The sequence below is a fragment of the Anser anser genome (genome assembly GCF_964211835.1).
Source record: "Anser anser genome assembly, chromosome: 21".
Classification (NCBI taxonomy): domain Eukaryota; kingdom Metazoa; phylum Chordata; class Aves; order Anseriformes; family Anatidae; genus Anser; species Anser anser.
This window is the reverse complement of record NC_139742.1, coordinates 12,256,313-12,269,025: the sequence shown is the minus strand read 5'-3', so window position 1 is coordinate 12,269,025 and position 12,713 is coordinate 12,256,313. Positions and strand designations below refer to the sequence as shown.

Here is a 12,713-nt window from a genome sequence, read left to right as displayed (position 1 = left end):
GCATTAGCCTTCTTGTAAGTTTGCAATTTGATGTTTCTTCTGTCCACAAAGGTAAAAAATATTCTGTCAGAATAATATGGGGATAAATAAAAGTGAATAAACCAGAAATTTGCAAACTTGGCTTGTGGAAACCTACCCTGAATACAGTTAAGATTCCCCCTCTAGAAAAATATCTGTGTGAATTCAAGCAATTAGAGAGGTAAATATCCTCCTGCGGTATGCAAACAAAAAGATCTACAATGAGACAGAAAGCTGGAGTAGGAAATCCCATTTTCTTTGTGACTTTTTAAACCACACACTGTTAACAGCCACATGGAAAACCTTTCTCATTAACACCTAGGGCTCAAGGGAAATGTTGTCGACGAACGCCTTATTGCATATAACCCCAAACCCTTTAGGACCTTGAGACGCTCAGACGAACTGGAGTAATGACCTGGAAATAGTCCTCTGGGCCTGCTGCAATAATGATGTGGCTGGCTGTATTTTTTTAATATGAGGAAAGAGATTAAAGAAAATAACAGCCCTGCTTGACTCGTTCATTATTACTGAGGTGAAGTGACCACTAAGAAATGATGACAGAAACCTTGCTCACCAGTCACCAGGACCCAAATGGGGCTGTGAAGGTTTCAGACACAGCCTGCCTGAAGGCAGCATAATAAATTCAGACATTATCTGATATGGATGTATCATAATGAAAAATAAATTTGCAAAACAGTCTGATATGAGTTAATCCATAAAGTATTTTATTACTTCATTTTCTTACATTGAATCCATCATGCATTTTTCTGGCAGCACATTTTTAATTACTTTTAATTTAAATATATGCATCCACTGCTCAGATTGGTTTTGACACTGGGAAATTTAAAAAAAAAAAAAAAAAAGCAATTATTGTCCCTCTCCAGCCTGCCGCTCACCCGCACGCCTTCCCCTGCAGACGGTGCAGCTCTCCCACAGCCCTGAGGGCCAGGGTCTGGCCCCACGCTGCAGCAGGGCTGCCAGAGCTGGGAGGGCACCAGGCTGCGTGCCGGCAGCCCGGAGCTCCTTCCCTTTGCTGCCATCTTGCTTAGGGGACACGGAAATGCCTCATCCTGCAAAGGGGCTCCCATGCCGGCTCCTCGGGACCGAGGTGGCTGCTGCCCTCCTCGAGCTGTGCCCAGGCCCTGGGAGCCCCCGCGCTGCGGCCTCGCTGCTGGGCAAGGGTTAAGGGACATGGCAGCTCCACTGGGCGCATTCATTACTACTGATGCAAAAATGACCATTAAGGAATCATGACAGAGACCCTGCTCATTTGTGGCTGGGACAAAGCACAGCTGCCTGGGGCTGCCTAATGAAATCTGAAACCATCACATTTATTTGTCATATGGGTGTAACACATTTGCTGAGCACTCTAATAAATGTAATAATCCAAATATTCCTCCAGTTCTTTTAGAAGAAATACATTTATTGCCCGTGAAGCCTCCTAATAACATTTCTTAATCGTTTTCCCGCCTGCTGCTCTCCCTCGCCATGCTGAGGGCAGTTGCCACCAGGAGCTGAAGCCCAAACTCTCTGCTGGAGCCAGCCGAGGGGCTGAGCCCCTGGCCAGGGCTGCGGGGAGCCACTCTGCCTCCCAAAGCCCCCACTGCTTCACACGCACTGCACAGGGTGCTGAGAGCTCCAGTGTCCCTGCGGCCCCTCACGGGGACCGGGGAGGCAGCAGGGCCTGCACCGCTGACGGCCACTTCCCCACTCCTGTGACAGCAGGTACGAACTGCAGGTGTGGGCTGCACCAGCATCATCAGCAGGGGGTGGGAAATGGGACCAAAGACACCGAGTGGCTGTCCAGGAGAATTCCTGGAGCTGCATTAGCCGCTGATGCAAACAAAGCTGTGGCTTTAGCCACATACGTTGATCCTAAATAAACCCTGAGCTTTTCCATTTCTTTCAGATCCAGTGTAACGGACGCTCTGTGCCAGGTTGCACTGCCCACACGGCAGAAGCCCCTGACGGCACAACTGGTCTCTGCGGTGCCACGAGAGCTGCCAGTGCCACCATGAGCAGGGACTGTGCCAGAGGGGGCCCTGAGTGGTGGTGGTAGTGCAGTGCTCCAGCGTGCCATCCTGTGCCATGCCATGCCACGCTGTGCCGTGCCATGCCGCGCCATGCCGTGCTGTCGAGTGCCATGCCATGTTGTGCCATGTCATGCCACACTGGCTGCTCTCTGTGCCCACACCAAGGGCTGTGCCAGGCTCTGGCGCCTGCCAGCTGAGCTGTGTCAGCCTCCCCGTCCCCCTTCCCTCCCCAGCTGATCAGCCATGACCCAGCGCAGAGAGCAGGCACCACATCTGGCTCAGGCCCCTGTAAACAATTAAGTCCTGTTTCATGCCAGCTGTTCACTTGCAGTTGCAGAGCCATGCTCAGAAACCCTCCTGAGGGCCCTGTGAGAGGCCACTAGGTTACCACCAGCCTCTGTCTACCAGTGGTGGGGAGGTAACAGGCAGGAACCACCTCCACAGGCAGCTTTTGATACCGAAACACTTCTGCTGCATCAGGGCTCCACTACCCCTCAGCTCCAGGCCAGCGGGGACCCGGGGACAGTGTGCCATGGGACTTTCAGGGCCTCTTGGAGCCCTCATGCACTTCTGCCCCTCGGCAGCTCTGCCTGGTGGGCTCGGGACCGGGGCCTGTGCTGGGGCTGGCCGGTGGGCTTGGCTTCCACTGGCTGCACGCTGGCCGCTCCTGGGAAGCCTCCCAGCACCACACTAGTTTCTGTTCCATTGCAGTCATTGCTAAAATGGATTTCTTTCATATTTCCTTTAAAGTCTCTCTTGAAGTAGTCTTTTAGAGTTTAGAGATAGCTCTCAATTTTTAAAGTGTAAAACTAAAGAAAAGTTTGTTGAATATGAAACCACATGGGATTGCCAAGGCTGCAGGGAGCAGCAAACACCTTCCCAACACAAACACTGCTTTGCATAGGAAAGCTCTCAGTCAGCAGGCCGCACCACCCCGTGTGCCCCCCGCTTGCTCCGGGAGCCCTGCGGTGAGCGGGGCCTGCCCCAGGGGGGCCATGCAGCCGCCGTCCCGCACCTCCCGCCAGCCGCCTGGAGCTCCCAGCACTCGCTGTGTTGCTGGCTGGTCCTGAACCAGAAGACCTGCAGCACGCATGGCCCAGCGCGGGGCCCTTCCTGCAGGAAATGCCACAGGTTTCTCAGGACCAAAACCCAACCCAGCCCCACAAGGATGCATTTTCACATTGAGGGCTCGTTATCTGCAAAACATGACAAAATGCAAACACCTCATCTAGTCCCTCAGCCAAATTGGAGCCCTCACCAAGTGTTTGTTCCCATTCCTGCTTTGCCGGGGCTGGCAATGCCAGTGGAAGCAGCAGGCAGGCACGTGTGTTAGCAGAGTGTGAGCTAGCATTTCACACACCACCACACCAAACAGAACTTTGATATGCTAAGCAAATATTGAACTTTATTGGTTTAATTTAATTAAAATTTATTAACCTTTTATTAAACATAAACCCTCATTAAAATTCTCATTCCTGTCTCCTACATCAGCACAGCCATATTCTCATTTCCAAGCTCATTAAATATCACCCAAAGAGAGCCTATTTCTGGAGCACTGATTGTTGATAAACTACAATATTAACCTGGGCATGTCCCAGAGACTTTGGGAAGAAGGCAAAATGAAATCCAAACATGAGCCCCAGCACAAGTGTTTGGAAAGGAAACTTCAAAGAGAAGCAAAGGTGCGGGCTCAGCCCCCGCTGAGGTGCAGGCTGCTGTCCTGGAAGCAGCACCGTCCTCTGCAGATGTGAGAGGTGCAGTGCTGGTGGTGTCGAGAGCTGCCCAGTGAACAGTGTCCCCTGGCAATGCATGGGTTATGTCTAACCTGCGCCTTGGTGCCTCTGCTCCAGGGGCTGGGATGTGCCATGCGCCCCATGCCGAGCAGCAAGTGTCCCCACGGCTGGCACAGCGCTGCAGGTGGAGTCTGGGGCACAGGCTCTGGTGGGTGCTGGCAGCCCCCGCAGCACAGAGCTGCCCACCCTGCCTCCCCACAGGCTTGGACGGGACAGACCAACAGATATAGGCTGTGCATTGCCTTGCAAAGGAATCTGCTGAATTACTCATGGATCAATGTCCCCTGCCACAGGGATGTTGTTTTATTCCAGAGTAAATGAAGCACGAAGCCTGGCACTTCTCTGGCAGCTGCTGGGGTTAATCCTGAGGTCCACAGATCACCCCAATCTGGGAAATAAAAAGTGCGGAAAGCCTCGTTTAAGGGCTGCACATCTCCGCCACGCCGGGCCAGCCGCAGTTAGCCTTGCCCATGGTCAGGTACAGCCCTGGCACCTGGGCAGCTGCTGGACCGGCATGACCCAGCCTCCACGGGCAGCACCAGGCAGCTGCCGGGGGTCAGACGGCCCTTGCCGGGACTGAAACCCAGCTGTTGGCCTTGACTCTGTTGGTGGCTCCCTGAAGCACTCAGCTCCCTTTGCTCCAACTGCAGGAGCATGCTCTCCCCAGCACGGTGCGTGTGGTCCACCGCAGCCGGTCACCTCTCCGGCTTCCTGGTGCAAGGCAGAGCCCCGCTGCAGCCCAGAGCAGAGCGGGAGCCGCCCAGGAGCGCCCAGCATCCCTTTTGGCTGGGCCCCTCAGCTCAGTTGGCGAGGACAGAGCCTGGCAGCCGTGCTCCAGCTGGCGGGGAAGCAGGAGCTGCAGGTCAGAGGACAGGAGCCCCAATGAATATGGAACAGTGAAGAGAAGGTAATTGATTTCAGGGGAGTGGGAAAGGACAAGCAGTGACAGAGGTCAGTGGGACTGAGGCATCTGTCAGACAGGGCAGCAGAAGAGAGCAACTGCACTTCTTGCAGAGGGAGAGGGGGACAGGTGCCCACAGAGACCAAGCTGCATCCAAGCTTCATGAAACAGAATTGTCCAGTGAGTTCCAGCTTGCTCGGCTCCCGCGTCTCCACCTTTGGCTGCAGCATTTCTGGTTGCAAGCATTTCCTCCAAAAATGGTGAGATTCCAGAAATTCAGAGAGAGTCACCAAGTTGTTTCGCACCCTTTACAAAGCGAGGTGTTTTATTTCAGAAGTCTTGTCCTCTGTGCTCCTGGATCTTCACTCCGTGCTGTCATGTGCTGGTCAACCTGAGCCCCAGCCACAGAGTGCCAGTTGTGATGGTGCCTTCCCAAGTCCACAACCTGCTCCCTTTTTGATTGCTGGATTTTCTAGTTTTCCAATAAAACAATGAGCAGATCTTAAAATCTGTACCTGCCACATCCAAACTGCACCACCGTGGGGGAGATGCAGCACGTCACAGATGACCTGGCTCATCACAGACAAGTTAATGTGCAATAGATAAAAAGAAAAGATACGTTAATTGTGCCATAAGATCTGTGATTACCTTGGCTAATCTGTCAAAGCTGGGAAAGGTTCACTTTTGTGGAGTGGACAACTGTTTGCAGTGGAACTGACATGAGCGCTGAGCAGCCCCTGGCCACTGCAGCAGCGAGACCGGAGCTGTGCAGATGAGCAGGGGACGCACCGCGCTGCTCAGGAGATGGGGCAGAACTGCAGTGGGCCTGGCTGATTTTGGGGCGTTTTGAGACATTTTCTATGAGAGCCCAGGACACACTCAGCCCTAAATCAAAGCCATGGACATTGTTGCCCTCTAGCAGCTGCCACAGACGGGCACTTGCTAGCAGTGAAAAGGTCCAGTGAGGTTTAGAGAAGGCAGTGGCATGCTGACGTACTGTGGTTCGGACAGTGCTTGCGTACTCCGGAGTGTATGCAATGCCAGCAATAGTCAACTAACCTCCCCTGCCTGCTTGCCGCTACAGCAGGAACACTTCTCCTGCTTGTTTTCAGGCTGGCTCGAATCTGTCATCTCTTTCTAGATCCTATGAAAGCTGCTCATGAGCTGCTAGGGACACATTTTAGATATCTTCATCCCATCACAACAGAACGACCCAAGCCTGTAAAAGATTTTTTTAAGGATACAGCCCGGGTATGTGTATATCACTTGTGGCGTCATCCCGCTCCTGTTAATAAGATTAAAAGCCAGTGCTTGCATGTGCCAAGCTTACCAAATCATTACCTGCTCTATATTAAGTGTTTAATTGCATAAAATGACATCATGTTTATCTCTGCAGCATTAGCATCTAGTCTGCAGTGTCAAAGCGGTAAACATGCATGATATCATCAGTCATTATGTGGACTTAAAATCAATTGCTCTCACTGCACCCTCTTGTACAGAGAGGAGCACAATACATTAATGAACTTGAGCAAGAACCTAAGTGACAAGACAAAACAGCATAAATAATATCACTTAAAATGTGTTATCTGTAACAATGAAGTGTCTTAAATAATAGAATTATGGATTCCAAAGAGGAAAGCAAGTTATTGAAATTCACACCATGGGAGCATCAGTGTGTGCTCATCAACAAAATCACCTATAAATTAATCTGATTTAATGCTGGACGTAGGTTGTATAAGACACCAACATCACTAATCAGCTTTATTTTACAAATATGTCCCATTATATAATCTATTTGTCTGCATAACTTGACTAAGCAAGAATTTAAGATGTGGGTCAAAAATTTCTTTTCTCTTGTTTTATGATAATTTCACTTAGGCCCATGTAAACAGTTCTCTTGGCAACTCATTAGTCCCATTATTTCAGAATTTTCTTCAATGAACCATTTTTTAGCTATCAAAATATTTAGTTCCAGCTGGCTTCAATGATACAGACTTCAGACCAACTGAATTTATGTGTTTAACAAGATTACATAGTCAAATAGCCGTTCCTTACAGAGTTCATATTTCTAAATAAACTGTCAAGGTACAACCCAGAACAAAGTCTATTAGAAAAGGACATGCAGAGTCCATTGACTTTAACTGTATTGATTATGGATAATTATTCGGCCTCTACTGTCTTCTCACATTTTTCCAAATTTTCTGCGGGAATGCTTAAACTTTATTGTTTATGTCTCAAAACAAGGGAAAAGGACAAGGGCAAAAATCCTTTCATCTCCCCTTAACCATCATGAAACCATCCCGTGCCCCGTGGCGGTACAGAAGTTAAGGCTATCTCAGAGCGAGAGTGTTTGTAGCTGGAGGTGGATTATTTGCAAAATCAAAGCCAAACCGGATGACATTCTGTCAGGATAAACAAACCGCTCAACCACAACACTATGAGTACTGACCAGAAAGAAAGGAAATATCTTGCACCTACTGCATCGTGCCCTTCGAGCTCTGGAAGTGGAAATACCAAGAAATTCAGCCGCCGGTTGGAGGCTCTCCGGGGCAGCCACCGCACAGTCGCTCCCCTCGGTCCTTTTTGGAGCAGGGAACCTCCCTCTCCCCGGCCTCGGCCCCTGCCGCCCCCCGAAGCCGCGGCACCGCCGGGGGCCGGGGAAGCGCCGGGGGCTGCCGCGCCCCGAGGAGCGGGGGGCGCCGGGGGGGGCCGGGGCGCGGTCCCGGGGGGGCCCCTTTGGCGCCCCTGCACGCGGAGCCCCCGGGATGCTGCCGGCCCCCCCCCGCCCCGCCGGGCCCCCCCGGCCCCCGGCCCCCGGCTCCCTCCCGCCGCACGGCCGCGTCTTTCTCGCCATCGGGGGTCACTGTTCCAACGGGAGCTGCGCCGCCGCTCCTTGCTCTGATTATTAAAAACAATATTTCTGGTACAGCTGTTTCCTGATTTGGCTGATACGTTAAGCTAGAATGAAAGGGTTTGTTGGGAATTTTTTTTTCTCGTTTACAGCAACTTCCTTAACTTCGCTTTGAATTTCCTCTAAACTCTGATGAAATACAGTTCATCTGCCACCAAAACCTGAACCAAAATGATGTGGAAAAGAACCCTCGAAAGGCTTTTTATGAGATCTCATTCTCCCTGCACAGGCAGCCCTGATCAGGGACTGTAGGCAAGGAAATAATTTCTTTTAAATGAGTGTCTGGTTCCCTTTATGTTTTTTTTCTTTCGCTTCAGATTACAAGGGAAAAAACCCAAGGTGTCAATCAGCTTTAAAACAGTTGAGCTGATCTTATTTCTTCTACATACTGTATTCAAGCCAAACATTCCCTGAATAGAAAAAGCATAGAAAACTCATAATAGCTAAATTGGTGCTTTTAAAGCCCAAATTTCACATGCTTCCCTCGGGGACATTTTCCCAGCCTAGAGGAAAACAAATATATGTGATTTAGTGTCTGTTATAGAGGTTAAAATCTGCACCTATTCTTTCTTACACCCTGTCATGAGAAGAAAGTATATTTTGGAAGGAAGAGGTATTGCAAGGCAGCGTTGCGCGGGCTGGCGGGGACAGGCGGGCGCAGAGGAGCTCTGTGCAGCCGCAGAGCCCGGCACTGCCAGGTGACCCACGTCAGGAGTGACACCGTCTGTGTGAGAGAACAGGAGGGATTACAGCGTCGTTCTTTGGAACTAAATAGAAGATGGAAAGGAAACTCTGTCTTTTCTTTGCATTTAATGTTTAAATCGAGGCGTTCACTGGCTAGGGCTGATGTTCACTGGAGGGAGCTGAGCACAAAGCTGGTGCTCAGCTGCCCAGCTGGATGAGAGCTGAAGGACTGGGCGCCAGGACGTCTGCGCTCTGCTCCAGGGACCAGATTTTCTTCATCTCCTTGGCACTATAGGGCTCGCAGCCCCTTTGTAGCCTAATTTACACTGCACAAGAAGGGCCTCAGCCCCTGGAGGAGGTGGTGCCAGGGGAGCAGTGGGAAGGTGGCACAGCCCCGGGGTGCTGGCGCTGGCACAGCCAGGAGGAATACACATCTGCTTCTTTAAAAGGGAGCTCGCTCGTAGCGGGGCACAGGAAGAGCAATTAGATGCTGGAGCATGCAAGGTGTTCAGGCACCTGATGACGTCAACATGCCTAATGAGATGTTGGAATGCATTCAGGCATTCGGCTACACGAACAGCAGCTACCTGCGCCCCTGTGCACATCCTGGTTTTATTTACTGTCCTCCCTCAGGATTCGGGCAGCCCCTGCGGGCTGTGCACTCTTCACATTTGCTGGTTTGGCTGGATTCAGAGGCCCTCTCCACCTCCCCACATTGTCACCCCTAGTCCTGCATAGGTCATTGTGGTTAGCACCCCCTTCACCTGCCTGCAGTTGAGTTATCAGGGAGGGGTGGGGGAGCTTTTAAAGCCCTTCGGTCACCAGGGGCTTGCCCAGCTGTGTCCCTAGGGCAGCTGAGGAAGCCCCGGCCCCGGCCCCGGCCCCCTGAGCTGGGGTGCTGGGTAAGGTCATCTCTGGGGCACACCTGGAGTCCTGGGTATACTGCCTGCCCATCTCTGGTGGAGACTGTTAGTAGATCCTTTGGGAGAGGGCAAAAGAAGCAGGAAAAGGGTATAAAAAAAGATTAAAACTGTGTGTCTGATTGCAGTCCCTGGGTTCTTATCTGTAATTAGGGAATAATATGTGAGCAAAAGGGGTGCTATGTAGCTTTCTATTTTTTAATCTGTTTGCTTTCATTTTTCATATATTAATTCTTCCTTTTATCTCTTGTGATATTTTTCTTCTGTATGTGTCATCTGTCCCTTCATTAGCCTATAAAGCTTGTTCTCAGCTCAGTTAGGGAAACTTCCTTCCTATTTCACCTTCTACCGTTTCCACTGTCTACCTCCAGGCAATCTTTCCTAGCACAGCGAAATGAAGAGGTACAATAGCTGTTGTGAATTACTCCTTGCAGTCTACTCCTGCACTACATGTTTATTACTGGATTTAGTTTACCTCAGTGATGCCTTGCTGCTGTGCCGTGTGTCTGAGCACCACGGGCACCCAGAGCAGGGTGGCTGAGCACGGTGCTGAGCCGAGCACGGTGCTGAGCCGAGCCCAGCCGGGAGCTGGAGCCTGCACTCGGCCTGCATATCCCAGCCCAGGAGAGCTCTGTTTTAGGCAGGCTTGGCAGAGGAGTTGCTGTGGAAGGCTTTTGTTTGTGTAACGCAATGGTGGTTGAGATTCCTTGCTGTGGTGTCCTGGAGCTTCTGCAAGGTGTGAGCTGCAAGAACTGGCAGCGCTCTGGGCTGCAGCAATATTTGATTCCTTCCTGGGCATGTCCCTTTCTTACAGAGAAACTGAATCTGGCAGGAAGAAAGAGCTTAAAATTACTATTAAGTTGCATAGGACCTAAAAGTTGTAGTGAGAGGGATAAAAAGAGTGGTAGCTGCCTGATATTTAGAACTATAGCATTTATTTGGGGCAATAAATTGCTTCCTCTCCCTCATCAGTTTTGTTGCAGGATCTCCACAATGAGCTGCCAAACCAGTCTCTCCTCATTTGTGGCATTCCAGACTGAAGGAGAAGCAGGCGAGCTCAGTAAACAGCTAGAATCGTGTCTTAAAGCTGGACTGAACAGCGAAGGGCGAAGGGGAGCCCTGACCTCCCTGCAGCTGGGGGCATGGGACAGCCAAGTCCAGCCAAATATGCAGCATCACTGGAACTGCGTTTCTTGGGATCCAGAACAACGATGAATTCGCTTAAGTCCTCTCTACTGATTGAGATGTGGCAGTAACAGTATCAACTAAATGCATTTCTATAGAAATATTTCAGGGTCAAAGGATCAGCATGCAAATTAACTTGCTGGATATACTGAGGGACATTGTTATTCACAAAAACATCAGCAGCTTAATTTTTAAACTATGTTCAGACTTGCACATCCTGACTACAATGAGGCATAGCGCGAGTAGTTCAAACAAACAGTATTCCTTCCTTTCTGGTTTTGCTTTGATTCTTTTTCTTTTAACTTTAATTTGATTTTAAATACCATAAGATGACAGAGGAAAAGGTCTCCTTGAGCAGTGAGCAGAATGCTAACTCTCCCATTCCAAGTATACAGCATGCTTGGGAACTTAAACCAAACACAGCTCGCTCATCTGCAGCAGCTCTAAACAATTGTTCCTGAAGCTGCAGCATGGATAAATGTTTAAATTCTTTGAAAATATTAGTATATATCTTCATAGTATAAATTAGGACTTAAATCCTTCAAAGCCAGGAGACAAGGCAGGGCCCTCAAGTCAAACAGACGCATTGTTTTGTTAATCCCAGGAAATATCTGGTTACCAGTGTTTTCTTGGTATATCTCAGTCTAACACTTATTTAGCCAATTAATCATCACTTACAAAAAATGATTTTTGTTAATATTTTTTTCCTGGATCAATAGATTTTATACAAGAATCTTTCTGCTCATTAATTGGAGGGCAGCTCCTTGAAACAAATTCTGCCTGTGATTCTACCTTAAATTCATCAGTAGATATTAAATAGGTCATTGGTGTAATAAGGGCCAAATTTGCTTCTCATAGATCACAGTGGCCAGTGCTCCTAGGGTCTAATTATCCCATATTTGGTCAATAAGCCATTAACATACAGCCATGGATGTTAATAACCATTTCATGAAAAAGTCCTGGTAATTTATGAGATCAACATTGGTTAGGAAAATTAATAAATATTTCATTCTGTAAGATTTATCCGAGGACATTTCGGTCTGAGGGAGGAAGCACTGGGCTGAGAAGAGGGGGCGCACACTCAGATGGAGGAAGAAGGATGGGGGGAGCAAAAGCCCAGATACCAAACCCATGGTAGCTGGGCTTAACTTGGGCTAATAAAAATTTACTTCAAATCCTATAGCCAATAAATCCAAAGGGTGTATGAGGGAGTCCAGTAAAACCTGACTTAACATTATGTTAGTGCTATTAACAATATTTATATAGATGTCATTTCACAGGAGGGTTAAAGCTGGTAAATTACGGGCCAGGCATAGTGAGTTGCATCACGGAGCTGGCATGTCTGTATATATTCAGATACCACAGCCTGCACCTTTTTAGGTAACAACAGTTAAAAATAACATGGAAAATGAAGGCAGCAGGCTCAGAATTTCAGATAACTTCCAGCCTTCCTGTCTCAGTAGACACTGTCCTGACGTTTAATAAACTTCATCATGGGATTTAATTTACTGTGTTTACCAATCTATTGTTCAGCTGATACTAAATCTATTATATTTTATTAGGTATATAGCAGTTATCAAAATGTGACACTTTTTCCAGCTGTGGTCTTTAACAGCAATCATGTTTTGCACACTTCTGTACTCAAAATACTTTCCAACTGCTAACAAACCTTGTGGAAGCTTGAATTTTACCTCGGCTGCTTCCAAAATGTCAGCTATTTTTAACTTCAGACTGCTTTTTAAAACCTCTTTTAGGCTGTTCAGCTCTTGAAAGCCAGTTTGTGCCAAGAGCAGAGCGGGCTGAAGCAGCAGGATGGGCAGAACTGCCGCGTTCACGTGGTGAGGGCGCAGCCCTGGGCACCAGGGTGAGGACTGACGGCGGTGTGTGGCCAGGAGTCTGCTCCTAACACACTGCTACCTCATAGCCGGTGTGATATCGGATACACCAGCCATGCATGAAGGAATGATATGCATAAGCACCGTATTGAATCAAGACTTAACACTGCAAGTGCCTAAAATGAAAGAAAAACATGTTTTTAATGCTTTACTGAATTTTGCCCTTAATTACTTTTGCAGTTGGTTGAAATCACACACCTCGCATGGGGGTTTTGGTCTTCAGGATCTCCCTGGTAGGGATTTACACACTCAGCAATATGTGCCCTTTCAAATATGATTAAACCAGTTTATCTCTTTCCTGGGGGGGGGTGGGGGGGGTTGTAGATTACAACCTAGACTGTGTTGTGGAGTTGGGATGAGCAGTCATGAGGGT

General features: G+C 49.0%; 1 long non-coding RNA gene across 1 annotated transcript; it reads left to right on the top strand.

Moving 5' to 3' along the window:
- Positions 1-9,180: 9,180 nt before the first annotated feature.
- LOC310884849 lies at positions 9,181-11,187 on the top strand. The gene is made up of 2 exons (XR_014574433.1): positions 9,181-9,351; positions 10,233-11,187. It is a non-coding gene; the product is annotated as an uncharacterized lncRNA (long non-coding RNA).
- Positions 11,188-12,713: the final 1,526 nt, after the last annotated feature.